Genomic DNA, 12,022 nt, shown 5'->3' with positions numbered 1-12,022 from the left:
TGTTCCAGGCACCAGGGAACAGACTTCAGTTTGGAAATGTAAGAAAACAAAAGACCTCTGTCCTCACGGAGCTTATATTCTAAGGAAATATCCCAGAACCACGGTGTTTCCAGGTTGAAAACTGGCATGTGAAGGTGAGTGTACACACTATAGAAAGGTAATCTCTTTCAGGAAGCCCTGAGTCATTCTGGAATCATTTGGGGGTGATTAAATTGGGGGCAAGAGAGAGGCTGGTGCTAACTCCACCCTGCTGATGTGAAGATGGTCCACCAGGTCAAAGTAGGATTTAGGCCGATGTGTAGGACTTTATTTGGAAACTGGAGCCTTTTCAAGAATGGTATAAGACTGGGTGTGGTGGCTCGTGCCTGTAATGCCACCACTTTGGGAGGCTGAGGCAGGCAGATCACTTGAGGTCAGGAGTTCAAGACCAGCCTGGCCAACATGGTGAAACCCCGTCTCTACTAAAAATACAAAAATTAGCCAGGTATGGTGGTGGGCATCTGTAGTCCCAGTTACCTGGGAGGCTAAAATGGGAGAATCACTTGAATCTGGGAGGTGAAGGTTGCAGTGAGCCGAGATTGCACCACTGCACTCCAGCCTGGGTGACAGAACAAGACTCAGTCTCAAAAAAAAAAAAAAAAAAAAAAAAAGGTATACGAATGCCACCAAGATGCGGCTCTAGGAAATAAAGGTTTTGTAGACTTTCAGGCAGTCAACAGATATGTTTGTTTATGTGTGTGTGTGTGTATATATGTATACATGTACGTATGTATGCATATACATATACACACATATATTTAAGTACAAACTATGGATCTAGATCTCTCAGGGCTCTGAAAGCTTTCTCCGTCCTGAAAGTGCTTATAATCGACCTGGAGAGAGGAAATAAGCACTTAAGAATCTGTAGAGAAAAGTGTGGACATGCATGGTAGGGAGGTGAAGGCCAGCAGGCATCCAGAAAGTGTTAGTGTGGGTGTTCTGAAATGGTGGGAAGACTCAGAGCCCAGGTGGGCTTGGTGGGGCACGGCTCAGAGAAGTGGAAGGAGGATGGGGTGAGTGGAGCCTGTAGAGGGTGTGCACCTGCCCCAGCAGTGAGTCAGGAGGGAACAGACCGAGTGGAGCAAGACCTTGGAAACCTGCCAAATGTGACTGGGGCAGGGCAGACAGGGAGAAATCAGAAGAAGGTTTTAAGCTGATGAGCAGCATTGATGGATTCAGCAAACACTTATGGATTGCCTAATACTCACTTCCCAGGGGATTCCAAGCCTCAGACTGTCATTAGTAGTCATTCTGACTTATTCAAGAGCAGTAAAATCATTTTTATTGTTCACAGCAAGTTTCTCCATTTATGATTTTCTTGGACTCCACTTGCTTTTCCCAATAGCCAATCTAATGTAGTATATTCATGGTGCCAGCAGGTGTCAGTGAAACAGTCACGTAAACCATTTATTATTTGTATCTGTTGGCTCAGAGTTAGATCCTGGTAGAAGAGCTCATACCCTTTTTATTATAAACAAATGTCTATGCACCTCTGAATCCACAGATGTGCTGGCTTTTGCACTGATGGGCTATGGCTTTTCACACTGTTTAGAAACAGATCTCAAGATTCTGTGTTTTGAAAATTCAATTACTCTACGTGAAAATTGTTTTGCTGCAACCACTGAATTGCATTTATGTAACCTAATTAATTAAATTAATTTCTCTGCCAACATCACCTATAAGTCAAATTTACCAACAAGGAGATTTCCCCTATTTTACACAGTGTTTTAATGTTAGATATAGTGAGCCCAATAAAATAATATTATTTTTAAATGAGGTTTACATCCATTAAATATTCTAATTGTTCAACTGGCTCCCAGTGAGGCTTTAAGGCTCCCTAAGACAGCAAGTTGGATTCACAGTATGGGGAATGTGGAGTCCGGTCAAGAAGTGTAGACAGTGGAGTCAAATGCCTGTGAGAAAATGTTTTCATAGAGTAACCAATTTAGCGAAATCCTCCACAAGAATGAAGGGACCTGCTTGCTGACATGTAGTTCCTCCAGTTTGGTGGGATTAATCCTGCCTGTCATCTGTTTTACAGGTAGAATGGGGAAATCTTTCCTTTTTTTCCTCTCCATGGGTGAAAACACATTCTAAGAAGCTTAAGTATAATAGACAACACAGGTGTTTTTGTTCTGTTCCATTTCAATATTTTGTTAACAAGAAAAGAAAATTCTTTACATTTTCTTAGAAGAACTACACTTTAGTACTGTGAGTTCCAAAATAAAGCTTATTTTTTCTTAGTTGAAACTTCTGCAAAATACTGTGCAGAATAATTATCTCATTTTTATAATAAAAGTAAACCACCACCATTTCTATCCAATGCAACTCTATTCACATTTTGATGCATTTCAGCCTATTCATCTAAAGTAAAGTGTTTTGCCCCACATAGCTGTGTTTGTAGCCTGTACAACTTGGTGTCTGAATTTTTCTTCTTCATTTAATATGTTATTATGATTATATTCCCATCTTTACTTTAATCTTTAAATATCATATTCCATCATATTGATGTTTTATTTTATTTAACCATTTTTTTTTATTGTTGGGGATATTGTTGTTTCCGGATTTATTTACTACCACAAATGCTATGTTAAACATCTTCACAATATAGTTTCTCTGTTTCTAAGTTTACTTACTGAACTCAAGTCCCACAAGTAGATGACTGTCTTATTTTTAAGTCCATGTTTCAATTGGCTGTTAATGAGATAGGGCTTTTTTGGTTATTATTCTTCCAGATGTATAATATACTACGGTAAGTTAAGGGACTATGTCACAAGGAACAAATGAGAGCTCTCCTCTATTTTTCTTAATATTCCAATTTTGAAATGAAATATGTAGAGAAGAGTTATGTGTTATTCAATGGCAGTAGTGTTTTTACATCTTTTTTTTTCAGGGTGCTAATACGATCTACAGTTTTCATGCAGAATAAATCGTTGCACCTGAGGAAGAAGTGAGATGTGTTTCCTATAAAGGGAACATATACTTTCATAGCTTAGAGTTTCCCAAACTATACGATTTAAAAACAGACTTAAAAGGTAGTGGGGGAGGATGGGAGCAGCTGCCAGTGGTTGCAAGCTTTCCCTGTGGGGTGATGAAAATGTTTACAATTATGGTTATGGCTGCATATCTCTGTAAACATATGAAATACCACTGAATCGTACACTTAAAATAGGGAATACTATAGCATGCTAACTGTATCTCAATAAAGCTGTTTTTTTTTAAAAAAAAAAAGGTAGTGTGCTGACTCATCTCTAGGTTATCTTTCTATTTCAATTACAACACTAACTGGCACCTCCACCATGATGCCCACCACCAGCAATCAATGTGTACCACCTCTGCAGGTCACTGTCACCACTGCCAACATCAGTGTCACTCCCTCAGGTCCCCCACACAGCCAAGCCACCACCATCACTACTATCATCTCTACCACCATCATCACCACCAGCTTCATCTCTGCCAAAAATACTGTGAACACCACCACCACCACCAATAGCATCTCCACCACTGACATCACCAACATTACAACCACCAGTATCAACATCACCGCCATAAAAATAACCTAAAGGTAGAAGCACCTCTATCACTTCTTCCAACTTTACCACCATATTTATCACAAACTTCACCAACAAACCACACTTCAACCTCTGCTACTTCCATCATCATCCTTGATGTTACCACCATCACTATTACTAAAAAGATGCTTCACTTCATCACTATCCCAACACCAATATCACTATCACTACAACCATCCATCACTCCATCACAATCCCAATGGCAACATCACTATCACCACAACCATCCATCACTCTCCATCACTATCCCAACATTAACATCACTACCACCACAACTATCCATCACTCCACCTCTATTCCAACACCAACATTGCTATCACCACAATCATCCATCATTCCATCACTTATCCCAACACTAACATCACGATCACCACAACCATCCGTCACTCCATCACAATCCCAATGCCAACATCACTACCACCACCATCATCCATCACTCCATCACTATCCCAACACCAACATGAATGCCACCACAATGACCACTACAACTACTACCACCTCTACCACCTCCAATTCCACTTACTGAACACTGTTTGCTTCCCATTGTAATTGGTACTTTATGTATATTATTTCATTTTCTTTCCCACAAAAACCCCACAGAGTATAAGTATACTTCTTTACGGATGAAGAAACAAAAGGTCAAATATGTTAAAACAACTGTCTCAAGGCAAGTACAGAGTAGGAATTCTCCAAAGTTGTATTTGGTATTAACCACTCATAGAGCCTCAGAGAACTTTTCACCCTTTTGCAAAGTTTCTTAGTTTTGTAAAGTTACACTATACATAGCATTTCTAATCAGAGGAAAATTTAATGGATCACATGAAGAGAAAATTGTATATTTTATGCATAAAAGCAAGCAAAATTCTTACTCCATCAGGGAAAGTTTAAGTTACTTTATTAATTTGTAGATAGACTAGTCAGATTGAAATTTAGAAATGTATTTAAAGAAATCCTTGTGGATGTATTTTAAAACACCCTCTGAAAAAAATCCATAAATGTAGGGATTTTGTATATTAAGTATAAGAAATGTTAGGGCCTGTAGTTCAGGTTTTCAAAAATGACACTAGAGGCTCACTCTGAGTTATAGACAAGTCAGTAGGAGTGGAAGGTGTGTTTAGTGGAGACATTTTAATCCATTTGTCTGGCAGTGGGTTTCATATTCCCAAGAAATATTAGTGCGTAAGATCCTTTACTGGAAAAATTGTTTTGAATGATGCTTTAGACATTTTTGCTTGGAGCATGTGTCTACTTGGAACAAAGGGAGATGGTTTTCTGGGGTATAGAGAATACATCCTCATAGGGAAATGATCTTTAGAACACTGTATTAAGGTTGTTAATTAGCACTGTAGAACAATTGATACATGGGTGGAAGTAATGATTCACTTTCATGAAACTCAGTGAATGAGGTTAATGGTGGGGTAAAAAGAAAAGGAAAAGAAGAAATCAGGTAGGGATCTGGAAACATATTTTGAATCTGAGTTGCATAATATTGGAGAACACAAATTTCCTACGAAACCACTTTGACCATGCCTCTTTGATCTCTGTCTCCTGATCTCAGTAGTACCTGTTGTGAGATCTGATCTCTGCCTCATCTTTCAAGACTAATGCCTCCTGGGTATTGCTTGCTCACCTGGGTTCCTCTCTGACTGCCTGAAAGAGGGTGGGGATCCCAACTGTCTTACATATTCCCACCTTATAAAAGCTGTTGTCAAAAAATGTTCTTCTTTCTTCTTTCAACGAATACCCACTCTACTCCTTCTCTGCAGGCTAGCTCAGCTCCCAGCTCACCAGGGCTCTTCCCTAGACCACTCTCACCAAGAAGCCCTTTCCCTCCCTGGTCTCCATTGGCATTCACTCATCACTTCCACTCCTCTGGTGGCCACCATTCTCGATGAAACATGTGGTTTCAAAGAATAGCATTGCAAGCCCTAGAATGCAAGGAACCCTACAGAATGTAATCTCACTTACTATTTCCCCCTGTCTAAATCAGGGCTTCAACACTGGGATGTTCTCAGAAGATGTTCTTGCAGATGGAGAAGAGAATGGTTTTGAACACACATGAGGTGCAAGAAAAGAGGTGGGTAAGAATGATCGCAGATACAGGTTTATAATCTAACTGGGTAAAGGACTGATGGCAAAGGTATGAAGTCAGAAGGAATTCCTCGACTGCAGACACATGGTTTAGCTGTTGAAGAGAGGCCTGGCTTAGCTGTTGAAGAGAAGCAGAGAACTCAGCAGTCCAATGTGACAGCCGGGAAGTGTGGATTCAAGCTGAGGGTTGGCTTCTGTGCTGGGACTTAGCCTGCTGGCCTACACAGAAGGATGACAGGTTGAGGCAGGATTTGGAGGGGTTGACCTTCATTGCCCAGGCCCCACCAGGGATGAAAATAGCTTCTGATGAGCCAATTTATTTGAACACTGTCATTCATTTTTGTCCTTCTTAAAAGAATGATTCCAGAAAGAGAATTTGCTCACTTATTCAGCCAGCCGGTGGGTTACATGTTTTTATGATGATGGACCTACAGATTGACAGCAAATCTCACTTGGTAACCAGTCATCTTAAGACAAATTAAAGAAGTCATTTGAAAAGTAAGTATATGGAAAAAATAAAAAATAAAAAAACCTAAGGGCTCCCTTCTACTCTTATTTAAGAACTCAATAAAATGAGGTCCTTTCCACAGGGGAAAATGCTGAAATTCAGAAATGTGTTTAAATTAAAGAAATCCTTGAGGACATATTTACAAACAACAGACTGCTTTCTGAAGTGAGTGCTTTCTGTTTGCCTCTTCTCAAATCCCGTTGAATGCAATGCAAATCTAAGAGAAGGTCATGCCTGCTCATTGTTAGGTTTCTCACACAAAGATTGTTTTTCCTGTGTTGAACTTTACTCCCCCATTCATTTGCCTTTGGATCCAGTAATGATCCTGATTTCTTCTCATTTCTTTCATTTATCTGCCATGGCCTGGCGGGTTTTTTTTCTCTCTCTCCCCTTTCCTGGTGTGGCAGGTTTTTCTCTCCTGTAGTCCTCCTAAACAGCCTCCTTTCATCCTCTCAGACGCCCTTTCTCCAGCTTCCAAATCCCTCCCAACCCCCACTTTCTTTAAGAAACCTTCTCTTTTGATCTCCATGACAACAGTTGCACCGTGTAAATGTATTTGCACGGTGTGCAAGTGACTGTATTTTATACGTCCTTCCTAATCAGTCTGCTACAAGCCGCCTGTGGCAGATGCTCCATCATTTAAAGGGACAGTAAAACAGTAGATGTGCAAATGCTCACCGTACCTTCCTGGATGTGGCTGATTAGAACAGGTATCTCTTGTGCTGAAGACTACCAGCCATGTTCTGTTTCCCACATGCCTCCCTCCCCCTTCCCACTGAAAGGAAATGACTTTTGCTGGATGTGCAGAATTCACCTATTGGCCAGAGTCAGCTAAAAGCCTCATTGCAGAATTTCATGTTTGAAGAACCCTGTCTTTCTCAGGCATGTTGAATAATTTAGTTGGGAAATGAATTGAACATTTTCTTTTTAGATTCCTCCAAATCCACTTAAAATGTAATCTGTCCTCGTTTCCCTTATGTGACAAGTTGGGCACAGTCTTTTTCATCTTTGTGCATTTTCTGCAGCGCCCCCCCCGCCCCGCCCCCCACCCTTACCTGCTTTCCAACATAAACAGTAGCCACTCCATAAGCTGGCTCAGTGAATGGGCGCATCACATTGAACAAACTTTAACTGGGTGTCTGTTCTACACAAGGCATGGCACACCAGGGACACCTATGAGTTAATCAGTGTTCAGAAAGCTGCAGTGCTGAAGGTTTGCCCAGGGTACTATGGAGGGGAAACTGGGGTCAGAAGGATTGCCAGAGAAGAGCACACTTCACCTGAGCTGAAGGGTGACTGGACGTTGCCTTGGAGGGTGCAATGCTGTCGGCAAAGCAATTGGCTAACACAGCTACATCCAGGAGCAAGGACAGAAGACACCAAGGAATGGAGAGAGGCTCAAGTGACTCTGAGGTGAGGTATCCATGGTGATCACAGGGGTGGGGGATGGTACAAGTACAGATGAAGCTAGGGACATACCTATGTGACAGAACCTATGGAGCCTGTATGTAGTAGCATCGTGGCTACCAGCAACATCCACATCACCCGGAAAACTGTTAGAGCTGCAAGAACTGGGGACCCACTCAGACTTCCTGAATCTAGAATAAACCCTGGGGGTGCAGCCTGGTGAGGTGTGTTTTAAAAAGCCTCCGGGATACTGGTGCTCCCTCAAGTCTGAGAATCACTGTGCTTATCACTGGGAGTCACTCAGTGATTTCGATTTGGCTTTGCCTGAAGAGACTATTTAGTGAAAAAGCAGTAACGATGCATTCCCCCATTTCTCAGGTTAGCCAATAACCCATTTTCCTGGTTCTTTGCAGAACAAAAGGGAATAAATGCACATAAAACTGTTAGACCTTCCTGGTCTTAGGAGCAATTTAAAGATCTACCTTACGCAGCACTAAAGGGATTCTGCTTTACAATACGTGTGTAGGTGGTGTGAGAACCAGCTGGCTATCTTGGTCCATGGACAATGGATTTTGAGGGAGTTACGTCAGAGAGAGGAGATTTTTTACATTACTGCCTCAAATAATTCCTTTCCTTTCCTTTCTTTTCCCTTTCCTTTCCTTTTCTCTCCTTTCTTCTCCTTTCCTTTCTCCCTCCTCCCTCCCTCCCTCCCTTCCTTTTTTTCTTTTCTTTTCTTTTTTCTTTTCTCTTTTTCACAGGGTCTCACTCTGTCACCCATGCTGGAATGCAGTGGTGGGATCATGGCTCACTGCCTCCTCAACCTCCCCAGGCTCAAATAATCCTTCGACCTCAGCCTCCTGAGTACCTGGGATCACAAGCATTCCACCACACCAGGCGAATTTTTGTATTTTTTTGTAGAGATGGGTTTTTGCCATGTCGCCCAAGCTGGTCTCCAACTCCTGAGCTTAAATAATCTGCCCAACTCAGCCTCCCAAAGTGCTGAGATTATAGGTGTGAGCCACTGCTTCTGGCCTTAAATGGTATTTTTGTTCATATATCTCTCCTTAGAGTTGCACTGTATTAAAAACACTATCTGTGTCCTAGGTCTCATAACGGGGAGATATACAGGCATGTGACTGACTCCCCCAAAGTCATTATCTTTCGAGGAGCTAGGAAAGGATGAAGTGTCCACATTTCATGAAATAGAAAAGGGCCACAAAACCTGATAATGAGACAGTGTTTAGAACTCAGGGGCTATGCAATTTCAGTTTGATAAATAAATGATAAATGACAGATTATTTGAAATAGGTGCTGTCTTGAGAGCCAAGAATGTTATTTGCAGGCTGGAGCTGCCATATTCTAGTCAGACTTGGCAGCTGAGGAGGAAAGGGTGGCCAAGGGTGTATGTGGGCTTTGCCTTGAGACATAAATGCTGAATGCTAGAAATAGACTGATAATTTTACGATATGGAATTGAGGTTAACTACTGCAAAGCAAAACTCCATTTATTCCATTTCTAAAGTGTAGGACAGCTTCCACTGTATTCATCCAGCCAACAAACACCTGTGAAATAGCTCCTCCTGCTGGGACACTCCGTTTTTGAATTCTGTTGTTCTTCATATCTCATACCACCTGCTAGCCACAGTTAGTATTTCCTACCAGCTACAGAGGCCTATCAGTGCTCTCTGCCAAGGACCAAACAAGGGAATTCGGGCTTTGCTTCCTATGAATCAGCTCTGAGGGGTGGCCTCTGGAAATGCCCCCACCTATCTCCTGTGCCCGACAATGGGGACTTAGAGGGTGTGCTCTGATGCCAAAGAGGGGGTATGCTAGTCTGTAAGCCTAAGGCTGGGCCCCAACTATTTAGCAGTGGCTGAGTGAACCCAAAGGGCTTTGGCCCACCACACATGCCTGGAAGGCTCAACCCAGAGTAGACCCTCTGCAGGTAATGGAGGCCCTGTAATGGTAGTATGGCCAAGGAGGGCAGGGCAGGGGCCCAAGAAAGGCCACAGAGATAAGGGAGGGAGGGTCTCCCTGACCCTAATCTGATAAACAAGCACAAGAGGCAGGATTTCAAAGGCATGGTCATGGGGCCATGGAAAATGCTCAGTAGCAGTTTTGTGGGGTGGGAGAAGACAGCATCTGATTCTGGAAGCTTTGTAAGACAGCGCCAGTGGAGGGTCAGTCATGATCCAACACGGCTGGTAAGGAGATCAGTTGGGCTGGGGTGGAGCTGAGTGATATGGAGACATATCCATATCCACCTCTCACCCCAACAAACCACCGGGTCTGCATGCTCTGGAGGCAACCTGGATGTCTTGATGAGAAAAGAGAGGAAAGGAGGGTGAAGAAGAATCTTCCTTGGGAACAAACAGGCCCTATCCACTGAGGAGGGCAGGGTTTGGGAAGCTGGAGCCTGGGGCAGGGAGCCAAGCCAGGAGTCGCCCCGACCAGTGCTCTGACAGGTGCACAGGGCAGACTCTGTCTACCTTGTAGGTCTTTAAACTGGAACTGTCTCCATTTCCCTCCCTCTCTTCCATGTTTGTTAATAATATAAATTCAAGAATAACTAACAGAACCCTCACGTGATATAGGAGGAGAGGGTAAGTATGGAGACAAACTGAGTCCTGGAATCCACAGGGATGAGGCTCAGAGCAGGTAGTGGGTGAGAGTGACCCTGGGCTGGAAGGGACACACAGATGGGAATGGCAGGGAATGGCACTGCCAGGAGGCAGGTGGAAGCTGTGACAGTCAAACTGAGAGAGAGAGAAGAGAGAGAGAGAGAGCGCGCTTGTAAAGGAGTGAGCGGCATCAATCACATGCACGGTTGTTGCAGCCTTTGTCATTTTTGCTAAGTATCTGTCCAGAAGAACCAAAGAAGATCCAGGTCTTAGAAGGAGCCTGCCCGCTGAAAGGTGAGCTTTAATTTTACAACTGGAAGGAATTCCTGAGTGCTTTACATCCATGCCAAAAGAACCAATGAACCGGAAACCATTTTTGAGTGGGGCACTGCTATAAAGCTACCTGAAAATACAGAAGTGACTTTGGAACTGGGTAATGGGCTGAGGTTAGCAGAGTGTTGAGGGCTCAGAAGAAGACAGGAAGATGAGGGAAAGTGCTGGGATTATAGGTATGAGCCACCACAGGTAGCCTCTTATCTATTTTTGGGTAATGAAAGGCTTTAGCCTTGACTAAAGGGAATTTTAGACATCAACATGCAAGAATAGGTATTTCGGGGTAGAATATTGAAAAAGTTGTCTAGCCTAGGCACAGTGACTGATGCCTGTAATCACAGCATATTAGAAGGCTGAGGCAGGAGGACCACTGTAGGCCAGGAATTTGAGACCAGCCTGGGCAAAATCGTGAGACCTTATTTCCAAAAAAAAGAAAAAAAAAATCAAAAAGTTAACTGGGCATGGTGGTATGTACTTGTAGTCCCAGCTACTCAGGAGGCTGAGGTAGGAGGATCACACGAGCCTGGGAGGTCAGGGCTACAGTGAGCCGAGATGGTGCCACCACACACCATCCAGCCTTGGTGATAGAGTGAGATGCTGTCTCAAAACAAAAACAAAAAAACAAAAGAAAAGAAAGAGTTGTCCAATAGGCTACTGTATGTTCCCTGTTAGGAATGTGCTAGAAGCATTCAGACCAAGGGCCCCTGTGAACACTCTGGCTTATGCTGGGGGGAAACACTGCACAAGTCCAGATGCAACACGTGCCACAGATACCACACAGGCCCACGGGAGCAACATAGGCACTCCCTGAATCACACTCTCCTTCAGTGGGAAGTCTTGCTTCCTAAATTCACTGAGGATCTGCCACCTAAATTCTTCTGTTATTTACAGAAAAACAAACCTTGTTTCCAACTTTAAATTGTTACTGGCGGGGAAAACAGGAAGGTAAAATGGTTTTATTTCTTAAATATCTATAATTACTCAAAGCACAAAGTACTTTCATTTTTGGTCTCAACTTAAATTTTTCAAAAGAAACAGGAAGAGTTTATTATGGGAATTGAAAGAATTGTAAAGGAGCCTTTCAGAGTTTTTGAATACAACAAAAGAGTTTGGCTTTAAAATGTTATGGGCTCTCTTGAAATAGAGTTAGTTACATCTTAATGTATTAACTTAAATGTATTTGAACTAGCGAAATACATTTGAAGGCACACATTGTCTTCTTCCATCTTGCTTCATGCTACCTTGAAAATAGTCTGGAAATTACCTGTGCCGGGGCAGCTACTTCATGCTCTCCTGGCTGGGGTTCTTCCTATGATGGACCCTAACCAACTTCGTCCAGCCAAGTTTTAAACAATAAAACTAATGTCATGTTTTTTCCTTTGCCTTAGGAAAGGGGTCCATGACATAGCAGATGCCATTTGATGATGTCTATGTAATTCTTGATTGGATATA

At 42.6% G+C, this 12,022-nt stretch overlaps 1 protein-coding gene across 1 annotated transcript in view; it reads right to left on the bottom strand.

Moving 5' to 3' along the window:
• The window catches only part of LOC108523301 (Down syndrome cell adhesion molecule), a 337,477-nt gene that overhangs the window by 105,575 nt on the left and 219,880 nt on the right, over nucleotides 1–12,022 (bottom strand). The gene's annotated exons all lie outside the window — the stretch shown is intronic.

This window comes from Rhinopithecus bieti, unplaced genomic scaffold, assembly GCF_001698545.2.
Source record: "Rhinopithecus bieti isolate Rb0 unplaced genomic scaffold, ASM169854v2 scaffold_73797, whole genome shotgun sequence".
In the NCBI taxonomy this organism is placed as follows: domain Eukaryota; kingdom Metazoa; phylum Chordata; class Mammalia; order Primates; family Cercopithecidae; genus Rhinopithecus; species Rhinopithecus bieti.
This window is presented reverse-complemented; position numbering and strand designations above follow the sequence as displayed.